This window comes from Rissa tridactyla, chromosome 20 (genome assembly GCF_028500815.1).
Source record: "Rissa tridactyla isolate bRisTri1 chromosome 20, bRisTri1.patW.cur.20221130, whole genome shotgun sequence".
In the NCBI taxonomy this organism is placed as follows: domain Eukaryota; kingdom Metazoa; phylum Chordata; class Aves; order Charadriiformes; family Laridae; genus Rissa; species Rissa tridactyla.
This window is the reverse complement of record NC_071485.1, coordinates 7,566,701-7,581,123: the sequence shown is the minus strand read 5'-3', so window position 1 is coordinate 7,581,123 and position 14,423 is coordinate 7,566,701. Positions and strand designations below refer to the sequence as shown.

General features: G+C 42.0%; 1 protein-coding gene across 13 annotated transcripts in view; it reads right to left on the bottom strand.

The window, feature by feature from the left end:
- The window catches only part of LRRTM4 (leucine rich repeat transmembrane neuronal 4), a 487,149-nt gene that overhangs the window by 256,766 nt on the left and 215,960 nt on the right, over positions 1–14,423 (bottom strand). For 2 of the 13 annotated variants that reach the window (XM_054180794.1, XM_054180798.1), the window contains one exon: positions 11,660–11,772. The exons of the other annotated variants lie outside the window; for them this stretch is intronic. The gene's annotated coding sequence lies outside the window, so the exon portion shown is untranslated. The remainder of the gene's footprint in view (positions 1–11,659; positions 11,773–14,423) is intronic. 13 annotated transcript variants of the gene reach the window in all.

Below are 14,423 nucleotides of genomic sequence, written 5' to 3'. Positions count from 1 at the left end.
AAAAATTAGGCCATGTATTTCAGGCTTCCTATGTAAGCTTCTATTTTTCTATCTTCTTCCCCTAAGTGCGATGTCAGAAGCACGGCAGTCTGCCCATCAGAAAGTTTTCTGAGTGACAGATAATGACTTCTCAACATCACCTGCCATTACAGACCGCTTTCAAAGACAAATGCCTCCGTTTCAGGGCTTTCAACAGCACGAAGCCATTCACAGGTACCATCTGCGAGGAAGCGATGACCCACTTCAAATTTACTTACCAACACAAAATGAGGAACAGCACAATATACAACAGAGAGTTTTCATTTACAAAAATATTGGCAAAGCCTGGTCATTCATCTCATATATATCCCTTTTTAAAATTCTAATCACTTTGTTTAAAAGCATGAGCTTTGTGGGAAGTTGGCTTCTTACACATTGGGATTCTTTGATTCAAAGATATATTTTATTCTCTGGAGGGATGCCACACGTGTTCATTTTTCAGTTATTAATTTTTGCTAACAGTTCAATCTCTGCAAGATCAAAGATAGTTTTTCTATTTAGGTCAACCATAGTTTTCCCAAAATGAACCAAATGAAAGTTTATGCACAGTGCTATTTAAAAATAATAATTAAAAAAAAAAAAAGTCTTTCAAGACATTTGCATGCTCCATAAGAAAAAACTTAGTAGGAAAAAAAAAATTATTACAAAGTTTGCTGGAATAAGAGCCATGCCAACAAGGCATAACCTCAAAGCAAAACAGACACAGGTTCACAGATGTTACCTTGAATCTGCTCTATTAATGCAATCGAGTGTCAGCCTGTATTTGCTGTCTTATTGAGAAGCAAATACCGTTTGATAAACCTTGCCTGAGTTCCCCTTCACACCTCTACTCATCCTGCCTTGTGGGTCCTCTCCCTGAAGAGTCATCAGAAGAATGCTTTGCCTCCCTGCCTCAGCAGGTATCACAGCTCCAACTCCATCGAATTCTATCAACATCATCCAAAAGCGGCAGAGGTTTCAACTGAGTTTTTCTTACAGAATCACGGAATGGTTCGGGTTGGAAGGGACCTTAAAGATCATCTAGTTCCAACTCCCCTGCCCTGGGCAGGGACACCTCCCACCAGCCCAGGTTGCTCCAAGCCCCGGCCAACCTGGCCTTGAACCCCTCCAGGGATGGGGCAGCCACAGCTTCTCTGGGCAACCTGGGCCAGGGGCTCACCCCCCTCACAGCAAACAAGTTCTTCCTCACATCTCATCTCAGTCTCCTCTCTTTCAGTGTAAAACCCTTCCCCCTCGTCCCATGGCTCCCTTCCCTGTTCCAGAGTCCCTCCCCAGCTTTCCTGGAGCCCCTTTAAGGCCTGGAAGGGGCTCCAAGGTCTCCCCGGAGCCTTCTCTTCTCCAGGCTGAACCCCCCCAGCTCTCTCAGCCTGTCCCCACAGCAGAGGGGCTCCAGCCCTCCCAGCATCTCCAGGGCCTCCTCCGTCCCCACTCCAACAGCTCCGTGTCCTTCCCGTGCTGAGGACTCCAGAGCTGCATGCAGTACACTCCAGTTGGGAGTACTACTTCCAGTTGGCAGTATTCTTCTCAAATAGTGTTGCCCCCAGAGCCAACCTGACTTCCCATTAAACCCAGCACAGTTGGTCCTTCAGCGGTGGGTTATCTGAAAAGGCAGGGACTCAGTTTTGCCCTTAGTTTGAACCATTTCACACCCGTGCGGGCATAGCGACCTGACCCTTGCGATTACCCAGGCCCAGATCACCTGTGGTGCTGGGAGCCCGGTGTCTGTGCAGGAATCCAGTAAAACCAGTATTATTTTGGCAACTAAATAGTTTGCAGATCTACAAACCAGACCGTTGCATAACAAAGCCCTTGGAAAATGAAGATTCTGAAGTCCACCAACATCTCCCTGCATCACTTCCCTCCTGCCCACCCAGAGCACCTGCTCAACTTACTCCTTTTGCATACTACGGCATAAAGTCCTGAAAAAACAGGGCGTAGTGGATACCTTTTACAAGTATATTTTTCCATTTTGAACACAGGCCATGTCAATATGCAGTTAACTCAACTTTTAACCACGGTTTTTCTTTAAAATTTTACGAGCAGTAGATTTACTAATTATTCACATAAAAGTTATGCTACGTAGTCTTTCTGATGCTGTAATGCTGTCAATTTATTATGTTGTAAAATTAATTAAAGGGATCTCAACGTTACAGACTTTTTACTTAAAATTTTCTTTTCTGCAAATATAAGGAAAACGGAAACATTGTTTAGTCCTGCATTTCATAAACAGTCTAGTAGAGAATACATGTGTCCCATTTTTGGGGTGCAGCGTCCCCTGAAATTTGCTCGGCGCGCTTTTTCTCTGGCAACGTAAACCCTAAAAAGAGCAGCAGAAGCGCGAGCTGGCATAGCACAGAAAGCAATTTGGTAGATTATCATAGCGCTAAATTGTACCTCCAGAAAAGCATATGTGGACGTTCCAAAAATAATCTGACAGTTTATCAAAAGTGGCAGGCACTGCCCTGGGTCATCAGCATAATGGCTGGGAAGATCTAACCCATATATCACTGATAGAAGTGGATGGCCGGACTGGAAAGCAAAGGGGAAGGGAAGAGATGGTGGGGGGGGGCGGGGAAGGAACAGAAAAAGAGGGACGGTACTAATTAGCATGCCACACTGACGATGACCGGGTTGATGTGGGTATAGAATACTAATGCAGCATATGCAAGAAGGATCGATTTGAAGTGTCGTTTCCTTTAAAGCCTTACCAAACAGTAGAACTGCTGTCAACACGCCTGTTACCAAATAGTTCGTTACAGCGTATAAAAGAATATGCAAAAAGATCAGGCTTTTTCTTCCCCTACTATTTATTCTCCTGCTCCCCAACCATCTACTCTCTTCCGAATCTTTCTCTTTACTGAGCAAAACCACAGAAATTTTCCCTGCTTTGCATTATTTTAATTAAATGCAGTTCTCTCCATTGTCATTGCAGGAGCAAAATGGTAATGCGAGTTAGCACCATTAGAAAAGGAAGATCTTCATATTTTTTTTGATAAACATCAACAGCCAAGTGATTGTGCTTAGTAAACAGTAATACAGAAATGCTCTTAGGAGTGGAAAGGAATCCAGACATAATGAAAATATTTAATCTCCAACCCCAGATGATAACATCACAGTCATTACTCACACTAAGCTTAAAACAAAGCAAAGTGCTCTAAATATCACAGGTTCAGGTTCCAGCACAGAGTTCAGGAGTGTTTTCCTCTCCCTTCTGGTGGGGTTCTACTCCATTTGCTGGGCGAGGAGGGTTCCGGGAGGGATCGTGAAAATCTGTGCCCGACCTGCTGTTCGCCAAGCAATTATGAAAATCCACAGCCAGTATCAGGCATTATGAAGGCTGTTTGTGCTTGTTTTATATATAAATTATAAAAAGCACAAGCACCAATTGATTTGCCCAAGGCTACAAATTCTGTAGGAAAGCCAGAAATTGGTGCCAGCCCTGCTGTATCTTTCGCCATTGCTACAAGGCCCCTCTCCTTGCAAAGCCAAATTTAGTTATTAAAGGAAAGAGAAAGAAAGGACTCTTTCCTTTAAGAAGAATGATGAGATGGATTACGACGTTGTTATGCAGAAAGATCTTTTGGTAGATGCTGGCAATCAAGTTGGTTTCCTATAAGGAGACAACAGTTCATTTTTGGCACCTTGAAAAATTTTAGTACGAGCCTATTTCTCTTTATATTTTTGACCAGCAAAGGGCAATTCCTTTCAGTACCATGAGATGTTAACATTGATTTCGGCACTCCTTCACATGCCTGCTGAGCCAGGGCGCATCGCAAAAGATGAGACATGGAACAATCTGATAGTTTGCCCAAGTGCTGGACAATGGGCGGCCCAGCAGGACCAGAACGCGACAGGCATCACCTGGGCCTGGGCTCCCTGTGCGGGCTGCAGCCTCCAGCCGGGGCCCGGGAGGCCATGGGAAGAGAACGATGGTACTATGGGACATTTTGTAAATAACCTGATTGACGCTGGAGTTTCTGGAGATGCTGAAGGGAGTTTAAGTTAAACACAGGCACTAAACCCCAGCGTAGATAATTCTTGAACAACTGACCCTTGTTATCATGTTCTGACAACACACGCTGTGCAAAGCAAAACCTCCCTGACATTGATGTGTTCAGTATCCATGAGAAAGAACCACAGGGACAGAGACCGGTAGAAGGTGCAAGCACAGAAAAAGCACCCCACATAGGTTTAATCAGCCAGGAGTCTTCAAGATATAGCTGCTTTTCCACCACCATCTTACCTGCCTGCTCATTGCAACACCCCAGTCCGACCAGTGCAATGTTGTCTAATCCATTACCAGGTGGACAAAGAGTGGCTCTGATCAGACCCTCCTCGTCTCCCGCTCTGTAACAGAATCCCTAACAGTCAGAAGTGCTGCGGGAGACAAAGAGCAGGGCTGAAGCGCAGAGTCCCCAAAGGCAGAGCAGCCGGAGCCAGGAGCTCCCCAGCGGGTTCCTGCAGCTTTAAACTGTTTGGCACCGAGAGCCAGCGGAGTCGACGGAGCCAAATCTCACACAAGCTCCTTTTATTTAGTTTGCTACTCACTGAGGGGGGGAAGGAGAGCAACTGTGGCAGAAACAACGTGTGACATGAACACAAAACAAATGCCTGAATTTCAAGTAAATTCACAGAACTTTATTGCAGAATATAGAAAGAGCGATAGGAAAGGAGAAGAAAGGTTTGTGTCCTCTGCGGATAGAATAAAAAAAAACCCAATAGATCACAGCTCCAGCATTTTCAGCAGAGGTTTGTGTAGTGAATCCAGTCCAGAGTTCACTTCCATAAATGCGTATGCAGAGTAAATCCACTGACAGTGCAATTGTGAGTGTGAAACCAGAAGCAAACCCAAAGAAACAAACAGGCAAGTCTGCATTAGTGAAAGCACATACGCTGAAAAACAGGAACAAATAACGCAAACGATTGTTTTCACCCCTGAAAAGGTCTAAAGATTATCTAATTCTGCAAGCATTGCTAGCATTTACATGCCCAATAAGTTTGAAAATTCCAACCGGCTTACTACAGAACCCTCTGGCACACACTATGGTGTAAAAACACCATTTACAGACAATTATTATTACTAAAAACTTTATAAATAATGTACACTATCAAAGTGCTTCAGGCTGTGAACAGGTGGGAAAACAAAACTGAGCAGAGTGCATCAAAGTGTCGTTTCACAATGTTTTGCAACAATTGATGAAAAACTTCGTTTTCAAGTTTGGATGTAGTAACACATCCCCTACCTGCTCTCCACCAAGGAAAGGAAGCTTTGATTTACACAGAGCCACGAGAAGAACCGAACATGAAAAGGAAGACCGAGGAGCTCAGGCTTTTCAGAGCCAGATGACCCCAGTTTGGGAAGCTGCCTTAATTGAGACACTTCGGTAGACCGTTTCCTCAGTAAAGTATGATGAAGCTGAAGGTTGCTTAACTTCAGCAGAAGATGAATTCTCTGCAGTGTCCTGGCAGAGCCGGGTATCATTACACCAGAGAAAAGCTATCAGAATCGCACTTGGTATCATATCCCACCACCACAACAAGATTCATCTCAACTAGTCAACATGCTGGCTGATATTTCTTATTTTGTATGCCAGCTAAAAAGGGCAGAGTTCTTTCTGAGCAGCTAACAATTCTAATCATGGCTGTTCTTGTCCCGAGTAGTTTCCACTCTGCTATCAATCAGGGTTAGGCAACACCTGGTACTTTCCATAATGGAAGCAAGGCTCAAGAATGACCTTTCTTTGCAGAAGAAATTGAAATAGAAGGTAAGGGACACACTCAAGGTCATTCAGTGACAGTCGTAAATGACACGGCAGTATTCTACTTTACGCATTACATCACACTGCTACAAAGTTCTTAATAGCTTGAATATCTTAAACATAAGGAGGTTATTCTCCGGTAGGGTTTCTTTTTGCATCAGTCCCTAACTGTTTTGATCTCAGTATCCCTAAAGCAAGCAAAATCCTGTAGAACAGCCGATGTACAAAACATTGCTTCATCTTTGTGCTGTTCTTAACGTGTGCAAGTACGTATTTTTAAACAGCTACTTTTTCACACTCCTGTCCATCAAGCCTGGGGGGAAAACAAGTGCCTGATGCTTCCATTCTGTGAAAAATAAAATATTCTTTGTCAGCTTCACCTTTCTTGCTGTTGCATTTCTTCAAAAGACACATAACCGTTTTAGTGTAGGCACTGTTAATGAAGGAACTTTCTGTAGCGGCTTCAGCAGAGCATTGTGTTCGACTCCTGTATCCAGGGTGTTCTTGGTCTCTCCTACTCTTACCCTCCTGTGCACTTGCTTGAAACCATTTTTGAGTGCAGCTGTTTCACAACAGGCAAAATTGAATCCTGTGTTTTTCCTACCACTCAAAAAAGTATGTGATGACCTTAAACACCAAAATATCTTAGAAGATAATAAATATTGGCTTCTTTCTGTTTGCCTTACTTATTGAAATTTAAGGGACTGCAATTCTCAAGAAGAAACCTATTTTTAAAAGGCTAAATCTCATATGATAACATGACGCCTGCGGACAGTGGTTAAGGAATCCCCATGTAGACTTCATTAGGCTTTTTGAGGTATTGCTAAGAGATTGTTCAAAACTGATCATTATTACTTAACTTCATTCTGCTGAAGGCAATGACAATATCACGTTTCAGCAGCTTTGCTGGAACCCACACCCAGGAACTCTGATATTTCACTGTCACATCAGCTTCAAGATTCGTGCTGAGCCAATTAAAGGTATGTATCCCTTCAACATCACTTTATAAATCCTGCTATTTCAAAAATGAATGGTGAAAAGCTGTGCTTCTGGGAGGATGAGTCTCGCAGTTTGCAGAGATTCCAACTGCTCCATCTTTAAGCTTTCCCTACAGCTTTGTCATAGCAGACTGAAGGATTAAATTGGAAAGGATTGATCCTGTTTGGAAACAGACTGGGGTGGAGGACGCTGCTGGGACAAGAAGTTGCAGCCCCTGCATACGCTTCTCCCCCACTCGAGGTTTCAATTCTTCGGTTATATTAAGCATAAGAAATTAAAAATGGCTTTACTGAAGTAGAAGAAAGTCCACCTCTGGCACTGGCTTAAGGAAAGAGGCAAGGCAAGCATTCGACGCGGCTTCTGTGTTACACACTTAGAGGTTGCAGGGGGCAGTGCTCAGCGCTAAGCTGAGCAATACATTTCAGCCTAAACAACCGTTGACAGACTTTTCCTCTTCCCCGCAGTGATTAATTGCTTTTTCAACTTATGGAGAAGTTTGGTATTCGCAATATCTCTGTGGCAGAGAAATCCAGTGTTAAATTATGTGAAGAAGACAAATATGCCCTTTCAATTGTTCTGAACTTTCCCCGTGCTACTCTCATTTGAGGGCCCTTCTTTCCTATATTGTAAGACAGACTCAACTTTTGCTCTCTATTCAGTTTCTCCACGTTATTCATGATTTTACAGATCTTTGTCATACCCTGCAAGTCATCTCTTTCTCAGAGGAAGAGTCCTTGTCTGTTTAGCACTACCTGAATAGAAATCATTCCATGTCTCTCATGACCCCATTGCCTTTTCTCAGACTGTTTGTAGTTTACTCACGCTGAATGAATTTGGCTGTGACCAAGTCACATCAGCCTCACTGCGCCTCAGTTCTCATTGTAAAAATGTGCTTTTTTTTTTTATTTACCTTTCAAGAACATTACAAAAATTCTGGCAAGGCAATGATACTAGAATAATCCATCTAACAACCTAAAACATTAATGACATATACTGACCAAATGCCGGAAATCAAACCCACAAACAATGACGGATCAGGCAAGCGATCCGAAGTGGAGCATGAGGTCCTTCCCTGACCTGCTCGGATTTTAGAAGACCATTTTATACTGCTGTTCTATCAAACACAAAATAATTTAGAACAGAGACAGAAGTGATGCTGTTTCAATGGCAGATCTAGCTTTTCCCTTAGTTATCTTTCTCAAAACCAGATTTTAAGAGAAAAATCATTAAGGTGTTCAAAACAGTTGGAGAAAGATATTGACATAATGTCAGAAAAGTGAAAAGTACATTTCTTTAATCTCCGAAAATGGTGATCATTACAAAGTTGTCATCTTATTACAAACCCAAATCAATGATGCTAGGTTTTTTTGCTTTTACAGCATAATCTGTGCTGATGAAGAATTATACTGATTATTTTGCCAGTGCTCAAAAATCCTGACACAGAGCCGGCCAGAGCTCTTCACATGGAGGAATTCCCCTCCCTCCCCTCCAAAGTCTTGAAGACACACAGATCTGATAGTTAAATTCTTCGACATCAGACTGTCTGGCAAGGACAAGATTAAACAGCAACGCTGGAACAAAAGCATTCTTCAGGCTTGATATGAAGCAAATAGGAATCTTTCTACTGATTTCCATGAAAATCTGTATATTTTCAGCTTTCAGAAATTAGCCCTGTTATGCTCATTTCTATGATCTACACCAGCTGAGTAGAAAAATGCCTTAAGTACTAAGTCTGAAAAATCATTTTGCCACTGCAGAAATGTCCTTCATTATAATCCTGTTTCAATTAGCACTAACAAAAGACCTTTCTGAAACTTCAGGCCTTTGAAATAGATCCCCAAAATGTAGCACAATTAGTAAACAATTCTGCCAACTACCAGCAGCAAACCCCACAGAATTCACGACCACAACCAAAGCTGATACCAAGACTTCTGAAAAACCCTGTCAGAATACAGACAGCCTGAATCACAAGTCAGAGCTCTGTTCCCGCTTATCAGGAATCTTCAGGCTTGCTAAAAAAAACACAGAGAAAATGCACATAAAAATATCTACTGGCCAAATAATAGAGAATAAATAACATAATGTCATTGCAAGGACGCATGGGCATTGATTTAAAAGATTAGGTCTTCCCGCAGGTAATATTCTAGCCCATCATCTTCATTTTAGACGTGTGGAGATCCAGAGGGACAAACGTGCTCTTCGCTTTGTCTCAAGTGACAGAGGATCAATTCTCATGAGAAGCTGTGCAGCTTTGAATATAAGCTGACTTAATTTTCAATTTCTAAGTGAAAAATTAAGAATATTTAAGAAAAATATCACCTTTTGGGGTTCCATAGGTCAGATCCGACACTTAAAAAAACCCAACAGACGTACAGCAAAGATGACAAAACTCTAGTTTCATGTTCTGATGTTAGGAAGAAGGACCACTAACCTTCTACAATAGTTCACGTCATGGCATAATCCTTCTTTAGGTACGCTGAGAACCCTGGGGTTGATATAAATACACCAGTCAGAAAGTATCGTAATTGTTGCTGTATTTTAATGATTTTAATAAGCTGTGAAAATGAAAGGTAGGTTAACTATTCATATCTGTCTGACAGATTTTATTAAAACCACACAGCATCTCGACGCTGAAAGGTCTCATTTGACACATTTTATCTCCAGGTCAAAACGCAGCACTTCGATCATATTGCATTTACAGTATCTGTTCTCTCCATAACAAAGGAAGATTTCAAGAGGATAACGCAGGGGAAAATACTGCCTAACAAATTAGGTTTAAAAACAGTCATTATCCCCCTAGCATCGCTTCGGTTATTTGTTTCTCCCTCTGCTGATACCACTTTATCAATTACTTGCAATGCGCGCTGCAGCCACTGTGCTGGGTACTCTGCAGTTTCACAGCAAGCAAGTTAAAAAAAAAAAAAAAACAGAACAAAACCCACTTTCCACAATGGAACTATTACCCTCTTGATTTATAAAGAAGGATGCTATAGAGTGATTGAAACATGATTAAGTAAATCATCAAAGAACGCTGAAGAACAACAAACTACTTTAAAAGAATTACGGCAAAAAAACTCCCAGAATCTTTGGCTTTAATAAGAGACTACAGTATGTTATACGGAAAGTTTTGCAGCTCTCTTTTGCACTGCATACATCGAGGAGCCGTAGGGATAACCTGGGATGTGAGGTGCGTAACATCTTTCCACCATAATGAGGAAAGAGAAAGGGCCCTCGCTCCACCTGAAACCCAGAAGAAGATGGAGAAAATCACTCTCTCACACTATCTGTGGTAACGCCAACGACTGATTCCACTCAGTAAAGTGGTAAGCGTTCTCTTTTCATTGCTGGCAGCAAGAAAAATAGAGACGCTTATCCCAAAGGAAAACTTTCGCTTAAAGACAACGCTTGCCTCGCTCCTTGCTGTGATATTCCTGGTTTTGTCTAGCCAAAAGTTTCTGGCTAGAAAACAGGAACTCTTACAAGAAAAAGGAATACAAGCAGTCAATCTGTAATCTGCAGCCAAAGGATGGGACAAATATTTTATGCATTTTTTAGATCTTTCAAATAACAGCTCTTTCTAGGCAGATGTAGCAGCAAAGTTCTAAGTATCTACGTAAAACATTTAAGCATGTCTCTATTTTAAAAATAAAATATTCAGTTTTAAGAACTATACATATGAGAAATAACTTTTTTTTTCGCTATGAAGAATAAAACATATCGTTCATAAATAATTTCCCAGTGCCCTTACAGTTTAGTAATCCTTTCAAGCATTCTATTTCATTTCCAGGAGCAGTTGAACCTGTCCACCTTCCCTAAATCCTTTGGACCTATGGGACCCATTTAATGCCTCACCCTTTGGGAAAGAGAAATCATTCATGAGGAGAGAGCGTTTAAGAAAGTCGTAGGGAAGATTTTTATTTGCTTTGTTTGGAAATCAACAAATCCAGATTAAAAGAAGCAGAGTAGTGGACGGGAAAGCAGTTTCAGCCACATGAGTGTGTCCTGGCCAGGAGCTTCCACGGGCAGAACCTGAAGGCTCCATCCACGCTGAGCTGCAGAATGCCCACAGCCAGCCGCAGACACCCTGCCTGATTCCAAAGCTGTCGCATGGTATTTCTCCACTTTTAAATGAGGAAAGTACTCAATCCTTTCACTTATTGGACATTTTTAAGTCACAGCTCTTTGACGACCCGAGCAGACAACTGTAACATACTGGGCTCAGCCAGGCTCTCTCTTAGATACAGGCCAAGAACATAATAAATAGTGGTGAGGCCAGATAATTTAATAAAAAGCTTCACGCAAACATTTAGCTTTATAAAGTAACTCCTAGATTCATAACACAGAATTTAATCTACCTCATATCCTTCCTAAAGGATGCTTAAAAGACAGGTAGAAAGAAATGTAATCTATAAACCTTTGTTGTAGTTCAGAGCAACCGTCTAGCAGTTGTGCCTGGCCACGTTCCCCATTTATACATCACCTTTAGATTGGCACAGAATGCTGGTCGGAATGGCATATAGTGGCTGAAAAATCATTAGATAAGGGCTGCTCCAGCACCAGTGCAAATACAATTAAGATCCTTTATTATTAAAAAAGAAACCCCCCAAAAAAGCAAAACACCAAAAAACCAACTTCTTTCTAACAATATCCCGGACACATAAAAGGTCTATCCACAAGGAATTTTGGCCTGAGACAAGAGCAAGAGGTTATGCGTTAGCCTGAAGGGTGTCTCCACAATTTGAAAGAGCAGAAGTGACGCAAAGGGTGACGCAGCACACACACACAACACTTGAATTGCCATTGAAAGACCAGGAATGTGTTCCAGGACATGGGCACATCGCTTCACTTCTCTATTCCGTTACCTCCTTTCCTCCTTCAGCCACTCAAGGTGCAAGAAGTTTGCTGGCAAAGCTACGAGTTAATATTCACCGAGGCAACATAACTCAGCTTCAGCAGGACAGCACGAGATGGATTTCTGAAATGCAAACACGGTAGATAGTCATAAGAGACGCCATCGACATCAACAGGTTTCATTAGGAGACACTTCTGAGCCCTACCAGCGATTCCTTTTCCTTCCAGGGACACTGATACAGACCAGGCAGAATTCTTCCTACCAGATACTCGAGAAATATTTCAAGCTACTCAGTAACATTAGGATTGTAGAAAAATACCATAAGGGAAATTAGCAGCCAAATAAAGATAATGGCAAGAAATTAGTACCATGAAAGAGGATTAGCTATACCGAGCTTAATAGGATCACATATCACCTAAGCCAGAAAATGTAAGCAAACATGGGCAGCAAACAACGCTCTCCCTTCCTCCTCTCCCAAAGGCAGATGTCAGAGCTACATTCAGCCATACCCTTGGCATCTCTTTAGAATAAATGTGGCCATTTGAGACTTCTAGGAAATAATGACTTAGGCTAATTACTCTAATGAGAATTGTACTTTGCACTCCCTCGATTTCCCTCTTGCTAGATTTCTTTTCTCTTCAATATAAACACACCATGTTGGAAGACCTAAGTCTAATGAGTTTCATGGTGTCAGTCCAGTTTCTCTTGGAGCAACCTCCATAACCAACAAACCCAAACACTAATTAGGCCCCTTGTTGCTACTGTCTGCAGTAAAGCCAAGGACAGAAGGGATATTAACCTACCTCCTTTATTAGTGTAATCTTAAAGCAATCCCTGCAGATTTAAACTGAATTACAGTTGCAAAGGGTCAGGAAGAAAAACAATACATTCAGAGCGCTCACCTCAGGTTGAGGACAAATCAAATATTCTGAGGTTTGATGCATCCCTGACCAATGTAATTATAGCTCCAGTGAAGGTCGCTGTATCGATCCGAAACAGGTGAGAACAAGGGAAGACATTCCCCACCCCTGCATAAACAAGGCTTTGAGGTGAAAGCCTACGAGCAAGGTAGGAGGGAACCTTATTGATCTCAAGAAAAGATTTTTCATTTTTTTAAACTAGAGAGGAGAAAGTTTCTATTGTCTCCAAGAACGTTCCCCATACTGAATTTTCGGCAGAGGGATGGGGCAGCTAAGGTAAGAGAGAGATCAGCTCGGCAGAAACCGTCTGTGAGTCGGAGGCTGTTGAAGACTTTCTTACTAGCACTTGGCTGCTTCCCCGTGCTGGCCCCAAGGCAGCAAAGCACACGAAGAAAAGGAGACAGCACACCGCCAGAGTACAATCTAAGTTAATTAGAGTGATCTTTAGTGGGGGGAGAGGGGGGATCAGGAGTCCACTTACCTGGTTTCAGACACCCACAAGTAAATGCCATGTATAGAAAGTAAGGACAGCTCAAAGTTTAAAAATCAGTCTCTCGTAAATTATTCCAAAGCAGGTTGCCCAAAACCAAAATGAAGACCTTAGATCAGCAGCTCCTTCTGAAAGCCTCATCCACCACACCTCAGCCTCACTAATATTGCAAACAATGTAAAATCAATAGGACAATGACAGAGAGTCTTTGCACACATTGTGATACCCGCTCGATCTCAGCCCTACAAAAGAAATCTCTAGGAGTTTCCTAATATGATCACAGCTTTTGCTATTATTTTTGATTTTTTTTTTTTACAATAACAACATTTAGGAAAATAAAAGACAAAGGTATTATATCGGTTTAAGTACTGTTTTAAAGAATGCTTGCTCTTAGGAGGTCATAAAGCAGCATTTGGAGGACACGCAATGGGAGAGTTATACAAGAAATTGGAGGGGTCTTGGAAGACAAAGTGATAGCAGAAACACATGCATTTACTTTAATTAATAGTCAAATATTCAGCGTTTTGTTGGTGTTTGTCTTTTTTTCCTTTTTCAATTGTCATCAGAAATTGCCAGCTAACCAGAACCAGATGGTAAGACCTCACTAGGCACTACGGCCATATTCTGCACTCGTTCATGCACAACTCCTACTGCAGTCCAGGAGAACACTGAGCAAACAACAAACGCCTGCTGCAGAATCCAAAAACTTCAGCAGGAATTCCACAGAGAGATCAGGGCCTGTGCTCGGCTATCCTGTACCTTCTTTATCCCAGGAATACGGAGTGGCTGTGAATTCAACAGAATTCAGGCCAAAGGGTAGAAAATAGCGGTTGATAGCTTTGATACAAAGCCCAGTGAAGTCAATACGGATTTTGTAACAAAACTGAAGGTATAACACAGCAGTAAATGCCAGGAAGAGTACAGCAGTAAGCGGCTGATACAACAGCAGCCACAGACGTTAGTCAGTGTTAGTATCAAAAAGAAGAAAATATCCTGCTCAAGAGAGACTGCGTTTGGAATCTTCCTTTGAAGAGGCAGATTAAGCTCAGGACGTTTCTGCCTGTTGTGCAACGGTGGTGCAGAAGACTTGGCACGTGAACATCCACCTTGTTTTCTCCTCTTACAGCTCTGCACTGTTTAAAAAAATCTACCAGTTCATAATCTCCTTTCAGAAGATTTAGTTGGATTTATAAGGCTGAAGGAAGAATAGGATGCGATGGGTACAGGAAGAGTGGGGAGGACAGCAAAAAGCTTCAAATTGCCATCTATCATCAGAGTAACCCAAACCTAAGGCTGATGACTTCAGGTCAGGATTTGTTTCAAATCTGTGCTGGGAGCAACGGCATGCTCTGGGGATTGGCAAT